The sequence below is a fragment of the Salmo salar genome, chromosome ssa17, assembly GCF_905237065.1.
Source record: "Salmo salar chromosome ssa17, Ssal_v3.1, whole genome shotgun sequence".
NCBI lineage: Eukaryota > Metazoa > Chordata > Actinopteri > Salmoniformes > Salmonidae > Salmo > Salmo salar.
The window spans coordinates 70,779,640-70,804,113 of NC_059458.1; the positions used below are offsets into that span (position 1 = coordinate 70,779,640).

General features: G+C 44.1%; 1 protein-coding gene and 1 pseudogene across 1 annotated transcript in view; both read right to left on the reverse strand.

The window, feature by feature from the left end:
- Positions 1-16,419, reverse strand: part of LOC106591727 (glyoxalase domain-containing protein 4-like) — a 39,395-nt pseudogene extending 22,976 nt beyond the window's left edge.
- Positions 1-24,474, reverse strand: part of LOC106609610 (exocyst complex component 4) — an 816,839-nt gene that overhangs the window by 384,037 nt on the left and 408,328 nt on the right. The gene's annotated exons all lie outside the window — the stretch shown is intronic.

Genomic DNA, 24,474 nt, shown 5'->3' on the forward strand with positions numbered 1-24,474 from the left:
GCATTTACATATGTCCCCATTACCAGTAAAACATCATCAAAACCTATTTCTTTCACTTACTTGCTGTGATGTTTCATTGTTCATCTGTTCAGTCGTTTCATTCTCAACCAGTTGTTTGGGTCCCAAGCTGTTTGGGTCGTTGCGTGTCAAAAATCATACTATTTAATACTATTTGATATGTCAATTAAGCTTGTTGACCAATCAGGTCCTGAATTTGACTGCATGTCACATAATAATTTTACGCGTTCCTTAATTTTTTACGTAGTTATTACACATTGATTACACTATCACTCGTATTTCATATCTCACAACAATGCATCGATATGTATGCTGTGATGCTGGTAAAGTTGTCTCGCGCACCTACAGCGCTAATCATTTAAAAAGAATGACTGCAAGTAAATAGTTAGCTAGCTATGTGACTTCGGCTGCATTGCACGGCAAGGCAAGCTTACACAATTGTACATTCAACTTGCAGTAACTGCTTTAGCTAGCTAGATTCTTTACATCCACTGTTTCCCAAGACGACAGCCTGGTTTGCTGGTTTTCTCAGGAGTCCCTGAAACATTAAACAACACGAATTACAATGTCATACTCATGTCATTACACCAGATGGCTAGCTGGCTAATGTTAGCTAGTCAGCTAACTTGCTAAATAGCGATTTTCGTAAATTAACTTTATGACAAAACAATATGCACAATCGTTTGTCTCTACATTAACTAACATATTCCTCTCAAATGTAAATGTTTTGCTTGACTCATTATGAAGTTATAACTACTTATTGTGTAGTGGAGGATAAAAATAACTGTATGCCTATTGATGTGTAGCTAGCTACAGTATGTAGCCAATCTGTGTATGGACCCTAAAATGTTTGGTATGAATATTAGTCAGAACCTATCTATGAACCTCAGCTATCATAGTTGTTGCATCAATTTCAAATCTAAATGGCATTAATGAAGCCTATGGATTGAGTAGAAGATAATAACTTTATGGTGCCAAGGACGCAAGTCCAATATACATGTACTACATGTGTAGTTACATTTACATTTACGTCATTTAGCAGACACTCTTATCCAGAGCAACTTACAAATTGGTGCATTGACCTTATGATATCCAGTGGAACAACCACTTTACAATAGTACATCTATATCTTTTTTTTTGGGGGGGGGGGGTTAGAAGGATTACTTCATCCTATTCCTTAAAGAGGTGGGGTTTCAGGTGTCTCCGGAAGGTGGTGATTGACTCCGCTGTCCTGGCGTCGTGAGGGAGCTTGTTCCACCATTGGGGTGCCAGAGCAGCGAAAAGTTTTGACTGGGCTGAGCGGGAACTGTGCTTCCGCAGAGGTAGGGAGGCGAGCAGGCCAGAGGTGGATGAACGCAGTGCCCTTGTTTGGGTGTAGGGACTGATCAGAGCCTGAAGGTAGGGAGGTGCCGTTCCCCTCACAGCTCCGTAGGCAAGCACCATGGTCTTGTTGCAGATGCGAGCTTCAGCTGGAAGCCAGTGGAGTGTGCGGAGGAGCGGGGTGACGTGAGAGAACTTGGGAAGGTTGAACACCAGACGGGCTGCGGCATTCTGGATGAGTTGTAGGGGTTTAACCTCTTGGGGCTAGGTGGGACGCTAGCGTGCCACCCGTGGTGCACTCCATCAACAGCAGGTGCATTTCAAGAGCGGCAAATTTGAATCCAAATAAATGTCAAAATTCAAATTTTTCAAAAATACAACTATTTTACACCATTTGAAAGATAAACATCTCCTTAATCTAACCACGTTTTACGATTTCAAAAAGGTTTTACGGCGAAAGCATAAATTTAGAGTATGTTAGGACAGTACATTTACAAGAGTTGTGTGTAATGTTTTGTCAAGTCAAAGACAGGGTCACCAAAACCATAAAACCAGCTAAAATGATACACTAACCTTTTACAATCTCCATCAGATGACACTCCTAGGACATTATGTTAGACAATGCATGCATTTTTAGTTCTATCAAGTTCATATTTATATCCAAAAACAGCGTTTTACTATGGCATTGATGTTGAGGAAATCGTTTCCCTCCAATAACCGGCAGTCAAGTCAGCGTCACAAATTAAATAATTAAAATTAGAAAACATTGGTAAAATATTATATTGTCATTTAAAGAATTATAGATTTACATCTCTTGAACTCAATCAACTTGCCAGATTTAAAAATAACCTTACTGGGAAATCACACTTTGCAATAATCTGAGCACTGCGCCCAGAAAAATACGCGTTGCGATACAGACTAGACGTCATGTTGGGGAGATCTAAAATCGAAAATACTATGTAAATAATCCATTACCTTTGATTCTCTTCATCAGATGTCACTTCCAGGTATCACAGGTCCATAACGAATGTAGTTTTGTTCAAAAAAGCTCATCATTTATGTCCAAAAATCTCCGTCTCGTTAGCACATGATGTAAGCCAGCCGGACTTCTCGTCATGAACTAGGGGAAAAAATATATTTCCGTTCGTTCAAACATGTCAAACGTTGTATAGCATAAATCATTAGGGCCTTTTTTAACCAGAACATGAATAATATTCAAGGTGGACGAATGCATACTCTTTTATAACGTATTGGAACGAGGGTACCCAACATGAACTCGCGCGCCAGGTGTCTAATGGGACATCATCGTTCCATGGCTCTTGTTCGGTCAGATCTCCCTCCAGAAGACTCAAAACACTTTGTAAAGGCTGGTGACATCTAGTGGAAGCAATAGGAAGTGCCAAAATATTCCTAAGCCCCTGTGTTTTTCAATGGGATAGGTTTAAAGTCAATACAACACATCAGGTATCCACTTCCTGTCAGAAAATGTCTCAGGGTTTTGCCTGCCAAATGAGTTCTGTTATACTCACAGACACCATTCAAACAGTTTTAGAAACTTTAGAGTGTTTTCTATCCATATATAATAAGTATATGCATATTCCAGTTACTGGGTAGGATTAGTAACCAGATTAAATCGGGTACATTTTTTTTATCCAGACGTGCAAATGCTGCCCCCTAGACCCAACAGGTTAATGGCACAGGCAGGGAGCCCCGCCAACAGCGAGTTGCAGTAATCCAGTAGTTATTACCACGCATGAGATCCCACATTGGAGCCTGTACATTGAATATATTCACTGATCATGTACTCTTCCTTGGCAAATAAAGGTGTGGTTCAGGTATGAATCTCTGAGACATTCTTTTTCAGTCATTATCCAATACTATGTGTATCAAACTCCAGTCTTTGAATGATGCTGTGTCTGCATATATGTATTCCAATTATACACTTCAACAGTGTTTACCACTCCTGCTCCTGGGACATCAATGATTACACATTGTAACTATGCTGTAGACTAGAAACATGATTTAAGTAAAGGCTGATTTGTAATTCATATATACAGAATAAAAACTATGCATATCTAACTCCCTTCATCTGCATTAGTCTGAGAACAAAGGATTGTATTTCAATGAGATACTTAATTTGAAACAGTAGAGAATGTGAAACGCTTTATTGAAAGAAGTTCATTATCCAGGTGTTACAAATACATAATGCATTATAATTATGATAATTGTAATATTATATTATATATACAAGTTCAATCTGTACTTCAATGCACATATGGTGTGCATTATAAAACGAGGAAGAAAGACGAGGTGGGGAGAGAGGTGTAGAAGACAGAAAGGGAAAGAGGTAAGAACAGAGGCAGACAGTATATGATTAATGAACTACAATGCTACCCTAATATTCTCTCAGTTCATCACAATTACAGTGTCTCTAGCGGTGTTTCCTAACCAGCCTTGGGCCCCCAGTTGGCCCGAAGGTTATCTTATGAGCGGGTGAGGTGGCGATGACGTGACTGGCTTCCTCTCTCACATCAAAACATACCTGCAGATGAGAGACAGATGGATAGAGAGAGAAAGCATGATTAAGCCTTGTGTTTTATTCTAACACGGTCAGTCATCATAATCATCAGGAGGTGAAATGCAAAACTGACCTTGGATCATTAACTCTGGGACTACTACATCTCTATCTGTATTTCAATGTAAAGCATCTCTTTAATAATACGTGCTGTTGACCCGACCAAGTGACCTCTCACCTATGATCATGCTGTGCCCTCTGTGTCAGCCAGTTCAGATGCAGGAGGGCTTCACCAACACAGCTGATATAACATAGAGGATTTAGGGAGTAGGGGGAGAGGGATGAAGTGAAGAAGAGAGACTGTTATGTTGTGTGTGTGTGTGTGTGTGTGTGTGTGTGGTCTCACCTGGTGTCCACACTAAGTGGCTACAAAGTACTTTATGCTGAAAAACAGACACATGAGGACAAACAATAGAAGATAATGTCATTAGTAGACATATAAACCACTTGCAGCTTGATGATGACTTGATCATTTGAATCAGCTGTGTAGTGCCAAGGCAAAAACAAAAAATGTGCGCAGGTGTTTGGAGCATTCCGATAGGCGACAGCTGGTAAGGTGTCAGGTCGCCTCTCTACTTGAAGGGTGATTATTCCAACTCTGTGAAATGCTGCAGATCTGCCCACAGGCGAGGTAGGAACACATATCCCACACAGAAGAGGTGGATAGAATTCGACAGGTCAAGGTATCCTTCTTCCTCCAAACTGTGCATGTGAGACAGGTTCCATGTACAACAAGACAGGCAGAAGAAGAAGAAGGAGCTAGCAAGCTAGCCAACATTAGCTTGGGTGCTTGACTGCCATTGTAAGGCCAGAACGCTCAAATCAACCCTACAACATGAAAGCAAAACAGTCTGAATTTACAAACTGACAATCTGAACTCTGAATTCATGAGCGCCACATTATACAGCGCCATATTTTCTGTTCCATCATAACAGAAACCTAGAGCGTTTTTCGTTTTCATGGAATAGAAACACCATAATATTAATCAAATGAATTAAGCAAGTACCAGGCAAACGTTTGGACACACCTCCCAGGATTTGTCTATGTTTTTACTATTTTCTACATTGTCGAATAAAAACGATGAAATAACACATGTGGAATCAGTTAAGAACTAATTCTTATTTACAAGGACAGCCTACTCATTCCTCCCAGTCGGGGAATTGAACCCTGGTCTCCCACGTGCCCTCCAGGTCTCTGGTAATGCCAATATGGAAGACTATCAAACGCTTCTAAAGATGCCCGCAAGGTGTGCCGCAGTATGACACAACTTTTAAAGGAGGAACCACTGTAGCTAATACTTACTCACAGTTTACTTGCAGTTTCTATTGGTCATTGTTTTCAGGCTGGTTATATTGGTGCTAGCTAGGTACCAAGCTAAAGCTAGCTACCCCAGAAGTTGCGGTCGAACAAATGATGCTTTCTTACCAACGGGGTACTGAAAACACATAGTTCGTGGCCGGTGTTTGCTTGATTGCAGACTTTTTTGTACAGTTTTGACAGTACTATTGTACATGTTTTGACACGCCAAGACCCAAACAGCGTTCTATAGTATGTCGTGAAGCTAATAGCAGTGACGCTATTACTGTGGAGCTCTGGTAGGGCAACATCTGAAAAATACCGCACTTGGTTGTGTGCACCGGTGCTCGGCCAGTGGGGAAAGCCAACATCACCCACGACAGAGAACGGTTGATTGTCAAGGGCAATGCACTCCATCATCTTGGCTTTAATGGATTTCGCCTTTGATTTATTGTCACTTACACCGACCATCAGAGACCGGGGATGTGACCCCTGTACCAACCATCAGAGACCGGGGATGTGACCCCAACACCAACTATCAGAGACCGGGGATGTGACTCCAATACCAACTATCAGAGACTGGGATGTGACTCCAATACCAACTATCAGAGACTGGGATGTGACCCCAATACCAACCATCAGAGACTGGGATGTGACCCCAAAACTAATCATCAGAGACTGGGATGTGACCCCAATACCAACCATCAGAGACTGGGATGTGACCCCAAAACTAATCATCAGAGACTGGGATGTGACCCCAATACCAACCATCAGAGACTGGAAAAAGGCTGTCAAACAAGGACCCAGCTGGCCTTGTAGTTTTGGGCTGCAGCCCATTTGCTAAAAAACTCACACCACACAGAATGAGGGCTTAGAATGATTAAATTAGTGTGTGTGTGTGTGTGTGTGTGTGTGTGTGTGTGTGAGAGATAGAGAGAGAGAGGGGGAAGGAGAGGCAAAGCGAGGGTGAGGAAGAGAGAGAGCGAGTGAGAGGGGAGAGGGGAGAGGCAGAGAGAGCGAGGCAGAGAGTGAGAGAGAGAGGCAGAGAGCGAGAGAGAGAGGCAGAGAGAGAGAGAGAGCAAGAGAGAGAGAGAGAGGGGAGAGGCAGAGAGAGAGAGGAGAGGCAGAGAGGCAGACGGAGGGAGAGAGGCAGAGCGAGGGAGAGAGAGAGTGAGGGGAGAGGCAGAGAGAGTGAGAGTGAGAGAGAGAGAGAGAGAGAGAGAGAGAGAGAGAGAGAGAGAGAGAGAGAGAGAGAGAGAGAGAGAGAGAGAGAGAGAGAGGGAGACACAGGTAATTTCCACACAGCTGTGAATGGTCTGAGAGACAATACAAGAAGGGCATTCGAATGGAACTTAATACTATTTGACATCCCAATTAGAATCTGGCAAAAAAAATCTGTTGTAGGACTGAGGTCTGGGGTCCACCGACCAACCAAGAATTAAAAAAATGGGGCAAACTTGAAATTGAGCCTGCATGCAGAATTCTGCAAAAACATCCTCTGTGTACAATGTAAAACACCAAATAATGCACGCAGAGCAGAATTAGGACGATTCCCACTAATGACCAAATTCCGGAAAAGAGCAATTAAATTCTTCCATAACAAAGCCATCAACTACAGAGAGATGAACCTGGAGTTCCCTAAGAGTTCCCTAAGCAAGCTGGTCCTTGGGCTCCGTTCACAAAAACAAACAGACCCCACAGAGCCCAGCCTGGAGAAGAGCCCTAAGCAAGCTACTCCTGGGGCTCTGTTCACAAACACAAACAGACCCAAGACCCAGCCCCAGGACAGCAACATAATTACACCCAACCAAATCATGAGAAAACAAAAAGAGAACTACTTGACACATTGGAAAGATTTAACCCAAAAAGCTGAGTAAATGTAAATGTTATTTGGCCCTAAACACAGTGGCTGAATACCATAAATAATTTGAAATCAAATCCGATATTGATGAACTTTCCTTACCTATTAGGTGAAATATCACAGTGTGCCATCACAGCAACATGTGTGACCTGTTGCCACAAGAAAAGGGCAACTAGTGGAGAACAAACACCATTATAAATACAACCCATATTTATTAGTTTATTTATTTTCCCTTTTATACTTCACCTATTTGCTCATCATTATAACACTGTACATAGCCATAATATGAGATATGAAATGTCTCTATAACTTTTGTGAGTGTATTGTGTAATGTTCATTTCTGATTGTTAAATTCACTTTTCCTTGTTATCTATTTAATTTGATTTAGCAATGTAAACATGTGTTGCCCATGCATAAAAAGCCTTTTGAATTGATTTGAGATGTTGTTTAATGATGTTTTAGAATGATCAGCTGATCATAAGGTTCTAGAATGATCCGCTAATCATTAAGTTCTAGAATGATCAGCAGATAATGATGTCCCAGAATGATCAGCTGATCGTAAAGTTCTAGAATGATCAGCAGATAATTATGTCCCAGAATGATCGGCTGGTTGTAAAGTTCTAGAATGATCAGCAGATAATGATGTCCCAGAATGATCAGCTGGTGATAAAGTTCTAGAATGATCAGCTGATCATAAGGTTCTAGAATGATCAGCAGATAATGATGTCCCAGAATGATCAGCTGGTCGTAAAGTTCTAGAATGATCAGCTGATCATAAGGTTCTAGAATGATCAGCAGATAATGATGTCCCAGAATGATCAGCTGATCGTAAAGTTCTTGACCATTCAGATAACAATGACTTCCTAGCACGTTCTAGCAAAACAGAGCTCTTTAAATAGAGTCCTCTGAATTAATGTTGTGTTTGTATAAAGCCATGAACCAAAAATTCTGTCAAAAAGAAAATAAAGCCAACTAAAAACAGTTACATCGCACATCCTGCGGTGTTTTTTCATCACAATATATCCTGTGTTTTGTCTCAGTATCCATCAGGCTACTGTAACATGAGTGAATAGCTGGCTGTAGGGTGGGATTGAACACCCACACCAGTAGAAATCGAGCTTAAAGACAATGTCCAGAGCTTACCCATGATGTTGCACAACGATTTCATTCAATAAGTCATCGTTTTAGTCAAGGTACAATATATTTGGCGAAGTGATTTTTTTCAGCCTATGTTTTGTTTCAGGGCTGGGTTTTATTTTAACGTTACCACCCACCAGCACCTCTTTGTTTATTACTCAGTAACATCTTCCTCTCGGTGACTGAAATGAGCAAACCATCTTTGTGTACTTGGCTGCCCAAGTCATGGAACACATACAAACAGGGAGGGAAACTTGGCTTTTTGCACCTCCACTTTGATTTTACCAGAAATGTTTCTAAATCCATTGGAAAATGTGTAAATGTTCAGTCATTTTTTTGAGTTAGTCTGTATTAAAAATATATATCTAACAATTTTATAAAATGTTATAATTGCATGATATTATAGGATTTCACAAATCAAATCAAATGCTTGGTAAATAACAGACAAACAGTGAAATGCTTACTGATGGGCGCTTCACACAATGCAGAGAGAAACATTTTAAAATAATAACACGAGAAATAAATACACAACGAGTAATGTTAACTTGTCTCTATGCACGGGGCACCAAGTCAATGTTCAGGGTACGAGGTAGTTGAGGTCAGCACCAAGTCAATGTTCAGGGTACGAGGTAGTTGAGGTCAGCACCAAGTCAATGTTCAGGGTACGAGGTAGTTGAGGTCAGCACCAAGTCAATGTTCAGGGTACGAGGTAGTTAAGGTCAGCACCAAGTCAATGTTCAGGGTACGAGGTAATTGAGGTCAGCACCAAGTCAATGTTCAGGGGTACGAGGTAGTTGAGGCCAGCACCAAGTCAATGTTCAGGGTACGAGGTAGTTGAGGTCAGCACCAAGTCAATGTTCAGGGTACGAGGTAGTTGAGGTCAGTACCAAGTCAATGTTCAGGGGTACGAGGTAGTTGAGGTCAGCACCAAGTCAATGTTCAGGGTACGAGGTAGTTGAGGTCAGTACTGAGTCAATGTGCAGGGTGTACGAGGTAGTTGAGGCCAGTACCATAGTCAATGTGCAGGGGTACGAGGTAGTTAAGGTCAGTAATGAGTCAATGTGCAGGGGTACGAGGTAGTTGAGGCCAGTACCATGAGTCAATGTGCAGGGGTACGAGGTAGATGAGGTCAGTAATGAGTCAATGTGCAGGGGTACGAGGTAGTTAAGGCCAGTACCAAGTCAATGTTCAGGGTACGAGGTAGTTGAGGCCAGCACCAAGTCAATGTTCAGGGTACGAAGGGGTTGAGGCCAGCACCAAGTCAATGTTCAGGGTACGAGGTAATTGAGGCCATCACCAAGTCAATGTTCAGGGTACGAGGTAGTTGAGGCCAGTACCAAGTCAATGTTCAGGGTACGAGGTAGTTGAGGTCAGTACCAAGTCAATGTTCAGGGAACGAGGTAGTTGAGGCCAGTACCAAGTCAATGTTCAGGGTACAAGGTAGTTGAGGTCAGTACCAAGTCAATGTTCAGGGTACGAGGTAGTTGAGGCCAGCACCAAGTCAATGTTCAGGGTACGAGGTAGTTGAGGTCAGCACCAAGTCAATGTTCAGGGAACGAGGTAGTTGAGGCCAGTACCAAGTCAATGTTCAGGGAACGAGGTAGTTGAGGCCAGTACCAAGTCAATGTTCAGGGTACGAGGTAATTGAGGTCAGCACCATGAGTCAATGTTCAGGGGTACGAGGTAATTGAGGTCAGCACCAAGTCAATGTTCAGGGGTACGAGGTAGTTAAGGTCAGCACCGAGTCAATGTTCAGGGGTACGAGGTAGTTGAGGCCAGCACCAAGTCAATGTTCAGGGTACGAGGTAGTTAAGGTCAGTACTGAGTCAATGTTCAGGGGTACGAGGTAGTTGAGGCCAGCACCAAGTCAATGTGCAGGGGTACGAGGTAGTTGAGGTCAGTACCAAGTCAATGTTCAGGGGTACGAGGTAGTTGAGGCCAGCACCAAGTCAATGTTCAGGGTACGAGGTAGTTAAGGTCAGTACTGAGTCAATGTGCAGGGGTACGAGGTAATTAAGGTCAGTACTGAGTCAATGTGCAGGGGTACGAGGTAATTAAGGTCAGTACTGAGTCAATGTGCAGGGGTACGAGGTAGTTAAGGTCAGTAATGAGTCAATGTGTAGGGGTACGAGGTAGTTAAGGTCAGTAATGAGTCAATGTGCAGGGGTACGAGGTAGTTAAGGTCAGTAATGAGTCAATGTACAGGGGTACGAGGTAGTTAAGGTCAGTAATGAGTCAATGTGCAGGGGTGCGAGGTAGTTAAGGTCAGTAATGAGTCAATGTGCAGGGGTACGAGGTAGTTGAGACCAGTACTGAGTCAATGTGCAGGGGTACGAGGTAGTTAAGGTCAGTAATGAGTCAATGTGCAGGGGTACGAGGTAGATGAGGTCAGTACTGAGTCAATGTGCAGGGGTACGAGGTAGTTAAGGTAGTTATAGTGTGTACATACAGTAAGGTAAGGTGAAAGTGACTAAGCTATGCAACATGATAGATAATAATTATTTTCAGTGTTTATTCCACGTTGGTTCAACGTAATTTCATTGGAATGACGTAGAAATAACGTTGATTCAACCAGTGTTTGCTCAGTGGGTTATAGTCACGTTACTTTCCCATCGTGAGAACCATTACCACGGGATGACTTGGCTTTTCCTTTACCGCAGTTGAAGCCTGCCAGCAGTCCCGTTACAATGTAAAAAAAAACACATACGTATCAGCTTTTCTTTCAATAGTTATCCATGTTACTGGAGTTTCATCTTGTTCTTTCTAACTATTTACTTGTCGGTTTTTGTGGCCACAATTTAAAGGGCCATGCCGAAACTTTGGAGGTAACAATAGACGATGAAGAGACAGATAACAGCAACAACAGATAACATTAGGTAACTAGATAATGTTAGCATGATAGCTAGCTACACTGACAGCTGTCAATGGCCTACAGTATTCGTTGATGTTTATCAACTCTACGTGGAAATTCCCACATCCAATTCGTGAATTACGTATAAGTATGCTTTCGTCAATCTTTCGGATGTGGAACCTAAATGTGCATTTTATCTCTATGACAGGAAATTACGCCAAAATAGTGGCGGCAACTTCCTTGGGTATTTTGTAATGGATCTGTAGGTCTGGGGAGAAGCGTGGGGAGAGGCCTGCGGAGAGAGTGGAGAGAGAGAGGGCTAAGTGGACATCTGAGTGCACTGCAATATGAATCCTAGATGTCTCTGCACTTAGTTTGTACAGTCAACTACCGTTGTCATTTCACTGTCCAGTGATTCAATCATCTCTTCTTTCTATTCCTTAACTATTTACACAAACCTGTTTCACTTTCTCTTTCTGTCTCTCCCCCTCTCTCCCCCTCCCACTATCTCTCTATCTCTCTCTGTCCTCCCCCCTCTCTCTCTATATATATATATATCTCCCCCCTCTCTCTCCACCCCTCTCTCCCTCTTCTCTCTCGTCCCCCCTCTCTCTCCCTGCCACCCTCTCTTTCTCTCTGTCTCTCTCCCCCTCCTCTTTGTCTCGCTCCCTCCCTTCTTCCCTCCCCCTCCCTCTCTTCTTCCCTCCCTCTCTCCTTCCCTCCCTCTCTCTTCTTCCCTTTCTCCCTCCCTCTCTCCTTCCCTCCCTCTCTCTCTCCCTCCCTTCTTCCCTCCCCCTCCCTTCTTCCCTCCCTCTCTCTGTCTTCTTCCCTCCCTCTCTTCTTCCCTCCCTCTCTTCTTTTCTCCCTTTCTTCTTCCCTCCCTATCTTCTTCCCTCCCTCCCTCTCTTCTTCCCTCCCTCCCTCTATTCTTCCCTCCCTCCCTCTCTTCTTCCCTCCCTCCCTCTCTTCTTCCCTCCCTCTCTCCCTCCCTCCCTCCCTCCCTCACTCTTTTCTCTCCCTCACTCTCTTCTCTCCCTCACTCTCTTCTCTCCCTCACTCTCTTCTCTCCCTCGCTCTCTTCTCTCCCTCGCTCTCGTCTCTCCCTCGCTCTCTCCCTCTTTCCCTCTCTTCTTCCCTCCCTCTCTCTCCCCCTCTCTTATTCCCTTCCTCTATCTGCTTGTAGATTTCCTTGGCTGTGAACGTGGCAGGGCTCTTCCCCTGACTGTAGAGAAGGCTGTGAGTGTGGCAGGGCTCTTCCCCTGACTGTAGAGAAGGCTGTGAGCGTGGCAGGGCTCTTCCCTGGACTGTAGAGTAGGCTGTGAGTGTGGCAGGGCTCTTCCCTGGACTGTAGAGTAGGCTGTGAGTGTGGCAGGGCTCTTCCCTGGACTGTAGAGTAGGCTGTGAGCGTGGCAGGCCCTGACTGTAGAGAATAATTTATGGGATGTATGGTCTCTCTGGTGAGACGAGACAAGATATCAGAAGAAATGAGATTCACCTTCATAGTGCACTATTTTTAACAAGGGCCTATAGGGAAACCCATAGGGCTCTGGTCTAAAGTAGTGCACTATATAGGGAATAGGGCTCTGGTCTATAGTAGTGCACTATATAGGGAATAGGGCTCTGGTCTAAAGTAGTGCACTATATAGGGAATAGGGCTCTGGTCTAAAGTAGTGCACTTTATAGGGAATAGGGCTCTGGTCTAAAGTAGTGCACTATATAGGGAATAGGGCTCTGGTCTAAAGTAGTGCACTATATAGGGAATAGGGCTCTGGTCTAAAGTAGTGCACTATATAGGGAATAGGGCTCTGGTGCACAGTAGTGCACTATATAGAGAATGGAGTGTCATTTGGGACGCAAAGGAGATATGACAAGATTTTTCTGGGTTGCTCTGGTCTGATGTGAAACCACAAATTGGCCCCTCGTCGGTGCCCCCTGTGTACACAACAGAACTCATTAAAAATAGGCAGAGTTATTAAAAAGTGATGAAGCGAGGGAAGACTCTTCGAAGAGAAAAAGGGATTCTGTGTAATATTGGAGACGGAGGAGGAGAGAAGTACTTCAGACACAAATAACAGAACACAAGCTACAGAGAACTATAAGGGGATTAATGGGATGCTACGGTGAGAGAGAGAGAGAGAGAGAGAGAGAGAGAGAGCTCAATAGAGAGATAAAGCAATGGAAAGTCAGATTAGAGATGAGTTGTAGAGACTCTTTCCTGTTGACTTTCTTTCCTTAGGGTTTGTACTTCTGGAATACTAAACACTATGCTGGCCTAGGATCTAAAGATATATGATCATAGTTTTGGAATATATACTGAAGCTATGTTACATAAGAGCAAGTTGATTCAAATGTTTGAGTTGGTTTGAGTACGATGCTTTCAACAAAAACAAATGTTATTATCACAACGCAGGATATGACCCAGATGCAGACACAGGAGGCGGACAGTACACTTCTCAAATGATTTATTAGAAACACAGGACAGGCAAAGGGCAGGTCGAGGAATGGCAGAGGTTCGTGATCGGTCGAGTAGAAGGTACAGGACGCAGGCGCTTATAGGGCAGAGAGGTTGTGATCAGGTCAGAGTCAGACAGGTACAGGACAGCAGGCAGGCTTGGAGTCAGGGCAGGCAGAGGTTCTTAATCAGGGAAGAGTCAGACAGGTACAGGACAGCAGGCAGGCTTGGAGTCAGGGCAGGCAGAGGTTCTTAATCAGGTAAGAGTTATTAAGCTTGTACAGGACGGCAGACAAGCTCGTGGTCCGGGCAGGCAGAACGGTCAGAACCGGGAAAAACTAAGAAACAGAACTAGAGAAACAGGAAGGCGGGAAAGCACGCTGGTAAGACCTGACAAGACGAACTGACAAACAGAGAACACAGGTATAAATACACAGGGGATAATGGGGAAGATGGGCGACACCTGGAGGGAGGTGGAGACAATCACAAGGACAGGTGAAACAGATCAGGTTGTGACAGTTATCGGTTGGAATCCCAAAAGCATATGGTCATGGAAGCTTGCTAAATGACCATATCATAAAGTGATTTTCTTCAGACAGATGCCAGAAATGTGTCTTGAGATATTGTGTAGAAGTATACTTTAGGAGATGGTTGATATTCTGGAACAGGATAGTAGAAGTATACTTTAGGAGATGGTTGATATTCTGGAACAGGACAGTAGAAGTATACTTTAGGAGATGGTTGATATTCTGGAACAGGATAGTAGAAGTATACTTTAGTAGATGGTTGATATTCTGGAACAGGACAGTAGAAGTATACTTTAGGAGATGGTTGATATTCTGGAACAGGACAGTAGAAGTATACTTTAGGAGATGGTTGATATTCTGGAACAGGATAGTAGAAGTATACTTTAGGAGATGGTTGATATTCTGGAACAGGACAGTAGAAGTATACTTTAGGAGATGGTTGATATTCTGGAACAGGACAGTAGAAGTATACTTTAGGAGATGGTTGATATTCTGGAACAGGACAGTAGAAGTATACTTTAGGAGATGGTTGATATTCTGGAACAGGACAGTAGAAGTATACTTTAGGAGATGGTTGATATTCTGGAACAGAATAGTTGATCTATTATTCATCCGAGTGTGGTGGCTGGAAACACAGAGAAAATTATCACCAGAAGGGATGGGGGAAGGAGGAGGGGAGAGGAGCGAGAGAGAGAGAGAGAGAGAGCGAGAGAACGATAGAGGAGGGAAGAGGGAGACTAGTTTCTCTCTAGTTTGTTTGTTGCCATGGGACCCAGCATCCAGATGGACTGAGACATAGAAGCACCAGAGAGGGACCAGAACACACACATATTTACTCTACCAACACTGCACAACAACACTACTGTGTGTGTGTGTGTGTGTGTGTGTGTGTGTGTGTGTGTGTGTGTGTGTGTGTGTGTGTGTGTGTGTGTGTGTGTGTGTGTGTGTGTGTGTGTGTGTGTGTGTGTGTGTGTGTGTGTGTGTGTATTGTCTGGACCAAATAAACATGCTTTTTCCAGCACTGTGTACATTGGGTAGTATTTTAAGCAATAGTAAAATAAACCGTAATCTACATCAACAACAACAAAGCTTTGATGTGGGGTTCATAGCATTAGATCTTTTGGCTTTGATCACAGACCAAGAATCGAACAAAAGAGGTGTGTGTGTGTGTGTGTGTGTGTGTGTGTGGAACCTGCAGAAAGAGATAAAAGGAGAAAAGAGGAAAGGGGAGTGAGAGAGGGAGAGAGAGAGAGATGGAGAGAGAGAGAGTTATAGTTTTAAATAACCTTTATTGGGTCCTGGAACCCACAAAACGATAAACACTTGAAAAACATAGCAGATATCATGGGCATCTGAATCAGAACAAATGACCACTTCTACTGTAGACTTCCCAGGCTAACAAAGCCTTCCCAGGGGCGTCCAGGCTAACCAAGCCTTCCCAGGGGCGTCCAGGCTAACCAAGCCTTCCCAGGGGCATCCAGGCTAACCAAGCCTTCCCAGGGGTGTCCAGGCTAACCAAGCCTTCCCAGGGGCGTCCAGGCTAACCAAGCCTTCCCATGGTGGCATCCAGGCTAACCAAGCCTTCCCAGGGGCGTCCAGGCTAACCAAGCCTTCCCAGGGGCGTCCAGGCTAACCAAGCCTTCCCAGGGGCGTCCAGGCTAACCAAGCCTTCCCATCGGCATCCAGGCTAACCAAAATAGTAAGGATTGTATCGTTTCCTTTTGTCATCAAGGCTTCAAGACCTGACAACTGCTCACGTGGATAGGATAATGCTATCCACCCGAAGGCTGTCCCATGATCTACTGTCCCAACAATGTTGTGAAGCTCTAGTTTACACTGAGTGTCTGACTCCCATTAGCACAGTCGTCTCCTCCTCATTGCTCTATTTCACCTTCATCCCCAGAAGAGAGTAGCAGCAGTGTATTGATTTTCTGCAGGTCAGACCCTGCCTGACACACCTTCTGTACAGGATCATTGGGAGGCTGTTCTTTGTCCACCAGGTAGAAGCGATAACCTCCTGGGGCCTCAGCCAGATAGAGGTCCTTAATAACCTCAGTGAGGGGCCAGCCAAGCCGATTAGCATTGCTGACAGCCTGGCTAGACTGCAGAGTCAAACCGAGGAAGTCATTGCCTAGGCGATATTCTCCCACTCCATTATTGTAGATTAGTTCAGCCACAAAGTCATCATCCTCTGGACCAATGCCGACCATTGCCCTGCTCCATTTTCCATTATAAGGGCCCTTACAAGTTGCCTTACATCCTTCTTCAAACTCTTTGTGACACAAAATCTTCATGCCGAGCACATCTCGTTAAAAGGTTTGCCGTTTTGCTTCTGTCTCCCACTTTGAAAACGAAATGCAAGGCTCGCCTGAAAGCCACCATAACCCAACCCAAATCAAATCAAAGTGCATTTGTCACGTGTGCTGAATACAACAGGTGAAAGTGAAATGCAGTGAAATGCTTACTTACAAGCCCTAACCAACAGTGCAATTTGTAAGTAAAAAATAGGTATTAGATAAACAATAGATAAGTAAAGAAATAAAAAAACAGTAAAATAACAGTAGCGAGGATGTATACAAGGTGGTACCGGGACAGAGTCAATGTGGAGGCTATATACAGGGTGTTACGGTACAGAGTCAATGTGGAGGCTATATACAGGTTGTTACGGTACAGAGTCAATGTGGAGGCTATATACAGGGGGTACCGGTACAGAGTCAATGTGGAGGCTATATACAGGGGGTACCGGTTCAGAGTCAATGTGGAAGCTGTATACAGAGGGTACCGTACAGAGTCAATGTGGAGGCTATATACATGGTGTTACGGTACAGAGTCAATGTGGAGGCTATATACAGGGTGTTACCGTACACAATGTGGAGGCTATATACAGGGTGTTACCGTACAGAGTCAATGTGGAGGCTATATACAGGGTGTTACGGTACAGAGTCAATGTGGAGGCTATATACAGGGTGTTACCGTACACAATGTGGAGGCTATATACAGGGGGTACCGGTAGAGAGTCAATGTGGAGGCTATATACAGGGGGTAGCGGTACAGAGTCAATGTGGAGGCTATATACAGGGGGTACCGGTACAGAGTCAATGTGGAGGCTATATACAGGAGGTACCGGTACAGAGTCAATGTGGAGGCTATATACAGGGGGTACCGGTACAGAGTCAATGTAGAGGCTATATACAGGGTGGCACTGGTACTAAGGCAATGTGGAGGCTATATACAGGGGGTACCGGTACAGAGTCAATGTGGAGGCTATATACAGGGGGTACCGGTACAGAGTCAATGTGGAGGCTATATACAGGGGGTACCGGTACAGAGTCAATGTGGAGGCTATATACAGGTGGTACCGGTACAGAGTCAATGTGGAGGCTATATACAGGGTGGTACTGGTACAGAGTCAATGTGGAGGCTATATACAGGGGGTACCGGTACAGAGTCAATGTGGAGGCTATATACAGGGTGGTACTGGTACAGAGTCAATGTGTGGGGGCATAATTGAGGTAATATGTACATGAATGTATAGTTCAAGTGTCTATTCATTGATGATAAACAGAGAGTATCAACAAAGTAAAAGAGGGCTTGGATGGGGGGGGACACAATGCAAATAGTCCAGGTAGCCATTTATTTACCTGTTCAGGAGTCTTATGGCTTGGGGGTAAAAGCTGCTGAGAAGCCTTTTGGTCCTAGACTTGGCGCTCCGGTACCGCTTACCATGCGGTAACAGAGAGAACAGTCTATGACTGGGGTGGACGGGGTCTTTGACAATTTTTAGGGCCTTCCTCTGACACTGCCTGGTATAGAGGTCCTGGATGGCAGGAAGCTTAGCCCCAGTGATGTACTGGGCCGTACGCACTACCCTCTGTAGTGCCTTGCGGTCAGTCAGGATGCTCTTGATGATACAGCTATAGAACATTTTGAGGATCTGAGGACTCATGCCAAATCTTTTCAGTCTCCTGAGGAGGAATAGGTTTTGTCGTGCCCTCTGTCTTGGTGTGTTTGGACCATTCTAGTTTGTTGGTGATGTGGACCCCAAGGAACTTGAAGCTCTCAACCTGCTCCACTACAGCCCCGTCGACGAGAATGGGGCGTGCTCGGTCCCTGTAGTCCACAATCATCTCCTTTGTCTTGATTACGTTGACGGATAGGTTGTTATTCTGGCACCACCCGGCCAGGTCTCTGACCTCCTCTCTATAGGCTGTCTTGTTATTGTCGGTGATCAGTTTTACCACTGTTTTTGTCATCTGCAAACGTAATGATGTATTGGAGTCGTGCCTGGCCATGCAGTCATGGGTGAACAGGGAGTACAGGAGGGGACTGAGCACGCACCCCTGAGGGGTTCCAGTGTTGAGGATCAGCATGGCGGATGTGTTGCTACCTACCCTCACCACCTGATCAGGAAGTCCAGGATCCAGTTGCAGATTGAGGTGTTTGTAGTCCCAGGATCCTTAGCTTAGTGATGAGCTTTGAGGGCACTATGGTGTTGAACACTGAGCTGTAGTCAATGAATAACATTCTCACATAGGTGTTCCATTTGTCCAGGTGGGAAAGGGCAGTGTGGAGTGCAATAGGTGGTGATTGCTACATAAAATCCCCAGGACATTCACAGTATTAGGCTAGACTTCCTTCTCTTCTTTTTCACCAGATGCATGAGATAATCTACAATTCATGCTTCATCTAGACATGTTTGAACGAATTTAAAATATTGATGGGAGACTCTGTTAAAGAGGAAATTGCTTTTTTTAGGCTGGATTATGTTTTTGTATTGTTGTATGTTTTAATTCTGTAATGTATTGATTGTTGCTGCCTTCTTGGCCAGGACTCTCTTGGAAAAGAGACTTAGTCTCAATGGGCTTTTCCTGGTTAGAAAAAGGTTAAATAACAAAAAACAAAATAGATTGCATCATCTGTGGATCTGTTTTGGTGGTATGCAAATTGGAGTGGGTCTAGGTTTTCTGGGACAATGGTGTTAATGTGAGCCATTACTGGCCTTTCAAAGGACTTTATGGCTACGGACGTGGGTGCTACGGGTCTGTAGTCATTTAGGCAGGTTACCTTAGTGCTCTTGGGCACAGGGACTGTGTTGGTCTGCTTGAAGCATGTTGGTATTACAGACTCAATCAGGGACATGTTGAAAATGTTAGTGAAGACACCTGCCAGTTGGTCAGCACATGCCCGGAGCACACGTCCTGGTAATCCGTCTGGCCCAGCGGACTTGTGAGTTTGCAATGTACTATACGATTATATATCACACTCGTTGATTAAGGATCCTTGAAATGTATTGTCATATAGAAAAGAGAAAGGAAAAACAGAAGAAACAACAGAGAAACAAGACAGAGAGAATAAACACCCTATGAGGCATGATCATCATCACTGTTTTAATTTTCTCTGAACCACTACCTTTTGCTGCCGTGAAAGCAGTAACAAATTTCCTCAAGCAAAAACGCTTCTTCACACTCAACTGATCTAACCCCACCATCTTCTGTAACATCACAGCTGACCTCACAAACATCAAAGAAACCTGCCAATTTGACAGATTTACCAAAAAGTCTGATCCGGGAACCCATTTATCTCCTCTAAACTGTAAATTGAGTCGTCACCAGGTGCTATCATATCAAAAGAGATGGTCGTTTCCTTCTGCTGATCTTCCTCAACTGAGGCCACAGACCATTGACTCCCATCAGCCACATCCCTCTCAACACTCCCCACTTGCACCCCATCACTCGTGCCGGGCATCTCCTCCATTACCTGGGAGACTAGCTCCACCTGAACCCCCTCCTGTACCCCATCACTCGTACAGGGCATCTCCTCCATTACCTGGGAGACTAGCTCCACCTGAACCCCCTCCTGTACCCCATCACTCGTACAGGGCATCTCCTCACAAGTCTGGGAAAATGGCTCCTCATATCCATCCATACCTCCTACAACAATATGTTTCTGCTGCATAACAGATGCTATATTCCCCTCTGGTACAAGCTGCAACTCAGTACCCTCAACATGGACAACTTGTTCCTCAGCAACAGGTGCTTGTGGCTGGTTTACCGCTGTCGGCCCACCTCTCCCTACATCAGTGGGCCCAGGCGTTACAGGACCACCTCTCCCTACATCAGTGGGCCCAGGCGTTACGAGGACCACCTCTCCCTACATCAGTGGGCCCAGGCGTTACAAGGACCACCTCTCTCTACATCAGTGGGCCCAGGCGTTACGAGGACCACCTCTCCCTACATTAGTGGGCCCAGGCTTTACGAGGACCACCTCTCCCTACATCAGTGGGCCCAGGCGTTACGAGGACCACCTCTCTCTACATCAGTGGGCCCAGGCGTTACGAGGACCACCTCTCCCTACATTAGTGGGCCCAGGCGTTACAGGACCACCTCTCCCTACATTAGTGGGCCCAGGCGTTACAGGACCACCTCTCCCTACATTAGTGGGCCCAGGCGTTACGAGGACCACCTCTCCCTACATCAGTGGGCCCAGGCGTCACAGGACCACCTCTCCCTACATTAGTGGGCCCAGGCGTTACGAGGACCAACTCTCCCTACATTAGTGGGCCCAGGCGTTACGAGGACCACCTCTCCCTACATCAGTGGGCCCAGGCGTTACAGAACCACCTCTCCCTACATCAGTGGGCCCAGGCGTTACGAGGACCACCTCTCCCTACATTAGTGGGCCCAGGCGTTACGAGGACCACCTTCGTCCCTCCCTCTGCCTTCTACCTTTTCGGGCAATCATGTCGCCTATGGCCAACATCCCCACACTCAAAACACTGTTGACTACCTGTACCAGCATAAGCCATATACAGTCTGTTGTCATACTTGACTTTAAACGATACCTCCAAACTCAGCTCCGGTGAGTCCAAAAACATAAACACCTGTCGCTGAAACAACAGTTTTGACCTCTTTCAGAGCCGGGCAACATAACCTCTTTCAGAGCCGGGTGTTTGCATCAACATAACCTGTTTCAGAGCCGGGTGTTTGCATCAACATAACCTGTTTCAGAGCTGGGTGTTTGCTTCAACATAACCTGTTTCAGAGCTGGGTGTTTGCATCAACATAACCTGTTTCAGAGCCGGGTGTTTGCATCAACATAACCTGTTTCAGAGCCGGGTGTTTGCATCAACATAACCTGTTTCAGAGCCGGGTGTTTGCTTCAACATAACCTGTTTCAGAGCTGGGTGTTTGCATCAACATAACCTGTTTCAGAGCCGGGTGTTTGCTTCAACATAACCTGTTTCAGAGCTGGGTGTTTGCTTCAACATAACCTGTTTCAGAGTGTTTGAAACCCAACAGGACAATCTTCATAGAACTTGTAAACTTCCCAAACAGCAATCACTCACGCTCCAATCACTCGAGCTCCAACCACTCACGCTCAAATAGCTCATTGAGATTAAACGGCGGTACATTCTAAATCGTTACCCTTGTTGAAAAAATGTGGAATAATTTGAATAAACGTTCCTTTAAGAAATACGCATTACTCAACCATCCGATCAACAAGACACTTTTCTTTAAGAAACACCAACACCACTTTTATTCATCTGCGAAGCATAAGCAACATTTTCATAGTCTACCTTAAATCCTACCGCGACCAGAAACTCATCTACAGTGACAGTGATTTCAGTAACACACCTAAAGCCGTGCCGAAGTGAACGGGATGGTGTCCCCATGTGGGTCACCATCCCCGCCAAAACCAGGGCAATTCCGACAAGAAATACAATATACTTAATTCTACCATAAAAAGAAAAATAATGATAACCTTAATCATGTATAGAAAAAGGCAAACCATCATAAAACACCTGTATTCGCTCATACAATTCCCAGCATGCACCAAACACTCCCAGCACCCAGAGAGAGCGAGAGAGAGAGAGAGAGAGACAGAGAGAGAGAGAGAGACAGAGCGAGAGAGAGAGAGAGAGAGAGAGAGAGAGAGAGGAAGCCAGACCTCTATTAATCTCCTCTCATCTCTCTAGTGTGTCACTCTCTCTGAAACACTGATACACTGAAACCTGGAGTGTAGTAGTCAGTGGAGGCTCTTCAGAGGAAAAGCCTGATATGTGACAAAAAAAAGGTTTTGGTTATGGAGAAAAGCCAGCTGAAACATATCAGCTGTCAGAGCAGAGCTTCTAGTCGATGTTAGGGACAGTTGTAATCCGTTATATGTAAAGGATTACCAAAACCTGTAACTGTAACTGTACAGTCCAAGCTACGTCTTCCAATGGTGCGACTGCTGTCGGCATCCAAAGATTATCCAACTAGAATAAACACTTGGAGGTAAGGTTAGCAGCAGTGGTGTAGTCTACGGCGATACGGATATCACTTATTATTGATATCTACATTACATAGAGCATTGATATGAATCACACTGCTGCTCCCTCTTTTAGTAATTTGCGCCTTTATGGATTGTGGTTGTTGTGGATGGCTGTTCACAAATATATGTGTATTTTAACCTTAATGGTTGAACTGAAGTTCAACCACTGGTTGAAGAAGTTGAAGCTGCCAATCAATCGTTGTTTTTGTAACCAGTGGACAGCCAGTGGGAAATGCAACAGCTGCATAGTGCAGATCCCAACCAATGGAATTAAAGATAGAAGGGACCTCCTCCTTCCTAAACTCCAGCCGTGGTATTGTGCTTATTAGTTCAACTGTCAATGTAAACAAAAACAGTATAGCCTCATAACATGGTTAAAACATTTCTCCAGGCCCCATCCTTCAGCTTTTTATCAAAACAGAGACGGGGTGTCCACTTTGTTATTGTTTCAACTGTAGATTCGCCTTTTTTAAACAGCTTCAAATTATCGAGATATCAAAGTGTCACCAACAAAAAGGTAAACAATAGGTCTATAGAAAATGTAGCGTATGGCATTATTTTTCCACATGCAAATAGCACTTTTCGGTCGTGCTCAAAGCATAGCATTCCATGAGAGCATCAATGAGCACAATCTGTCCTCCATGATAACAACATCATAAACAACAGAGTAGGCAAATTAGTAATATGTTTTTGGGGTTATGATCAGGTCAAACAATTTGTCTAATCTATACTTTAATATGTTCAAGTGCTATTCATGAAGATCAAGGGGTATTAAATGAACTGGAATGACTGGACATCTGAGAGACTGGTATTATCTGTAGTAGAAAACAATGGGTTAAAATACGTTTACATAACCAACCCATAAAGTAAAATGCAACATCCATATATGGCCAGTTATGTAAACTCTAACATAGATTTATCCTGCAAAAGATGTCTTTCAATTGGTAATATACATTTTGATCTTCTTCTAATGCCTTTTAAGTGGGACGGTAATTAGATTACTTTACTAAAAATATGGGTAATCCAAAAGTTACATTACTGACAGAAAATTGTTGACAGGTAAGTAGTAACTGTAACAGTTCATATTTACAAAGTAACCTAACCAAACCTGCCTACAGGAGACTTTTGAAGTTACCTAATCACCTGAAAACATTGTGACTGGTTGTGTTTTATGACAACCATAAAAGGTAATACATTTTAAAAGTTAAATGACAAATATTTAGGCTATATTGAAGAGTTAGGTTCGAGGTCCGCTATAATTGGAGAAGAGGCGGATCGGTCAATTCTGATTGGAGAAGAGGCGGATCAGTCAACTCTGATTGGAGAAGAGGCGGATCGGTCAACTCTGATTGGAGAAGAGACGGATCGATCAACTCTGATTGGAGAAGAGGCGGATCGGTCAACTCTGATTGGAGAAGAGGCGGATCGGTCAACTCTGAATGGAGAAGAGGCACATCGATCAACTCTGATTGGAGAAGAGGCGGATCGGTCAACTCTGATTGGAGAAGAGGCGGATCGGTCAACTCTGATTGGAGAAGAGACGGATCGATCAACTCTGATTGGAGAAGAGGCGGATCGGTCAACTCTGATTGGAGAAGAGGCGGATCGGTCAACTCTGAATGGAGAAGAGGCACATCGATCAACTCTGATTGGAGAAGAGGCGGATCGGTCAACTCTGATTGGAGAAGAGGCGGATCGGTCAACTCTGATTGGAGAAGAGGCGGATCGATCAACTCTGATTGGAGAAGAGGTAGAGTGTTTTGAGCTTCCTAAATAATAACTGGGGCTGCCGGGTGCATGTGGCCACAATATCGTATGACAACTTAGGAGAATGATGATCTGCAACAGACAGCGCATCTCAGTATCAGAGGTAGAAATACAGTCAGACTGCTGTGCTACTGGGTTTTTCAAGACCTTATAAACTGTAGAGAGTAGACATTTTCACTGCTAGAATAGAATTTTGTACTCGTAAAATGTTTCTGTATTTATTTATTTGTATATATATATATATATACATATATATATATATATATATATATATATATATATATATATATATATATACTGCTCAAAAAAATAAAGGGAACACTTAAACAACACATCCTAGATCTGAATGAAATAAAT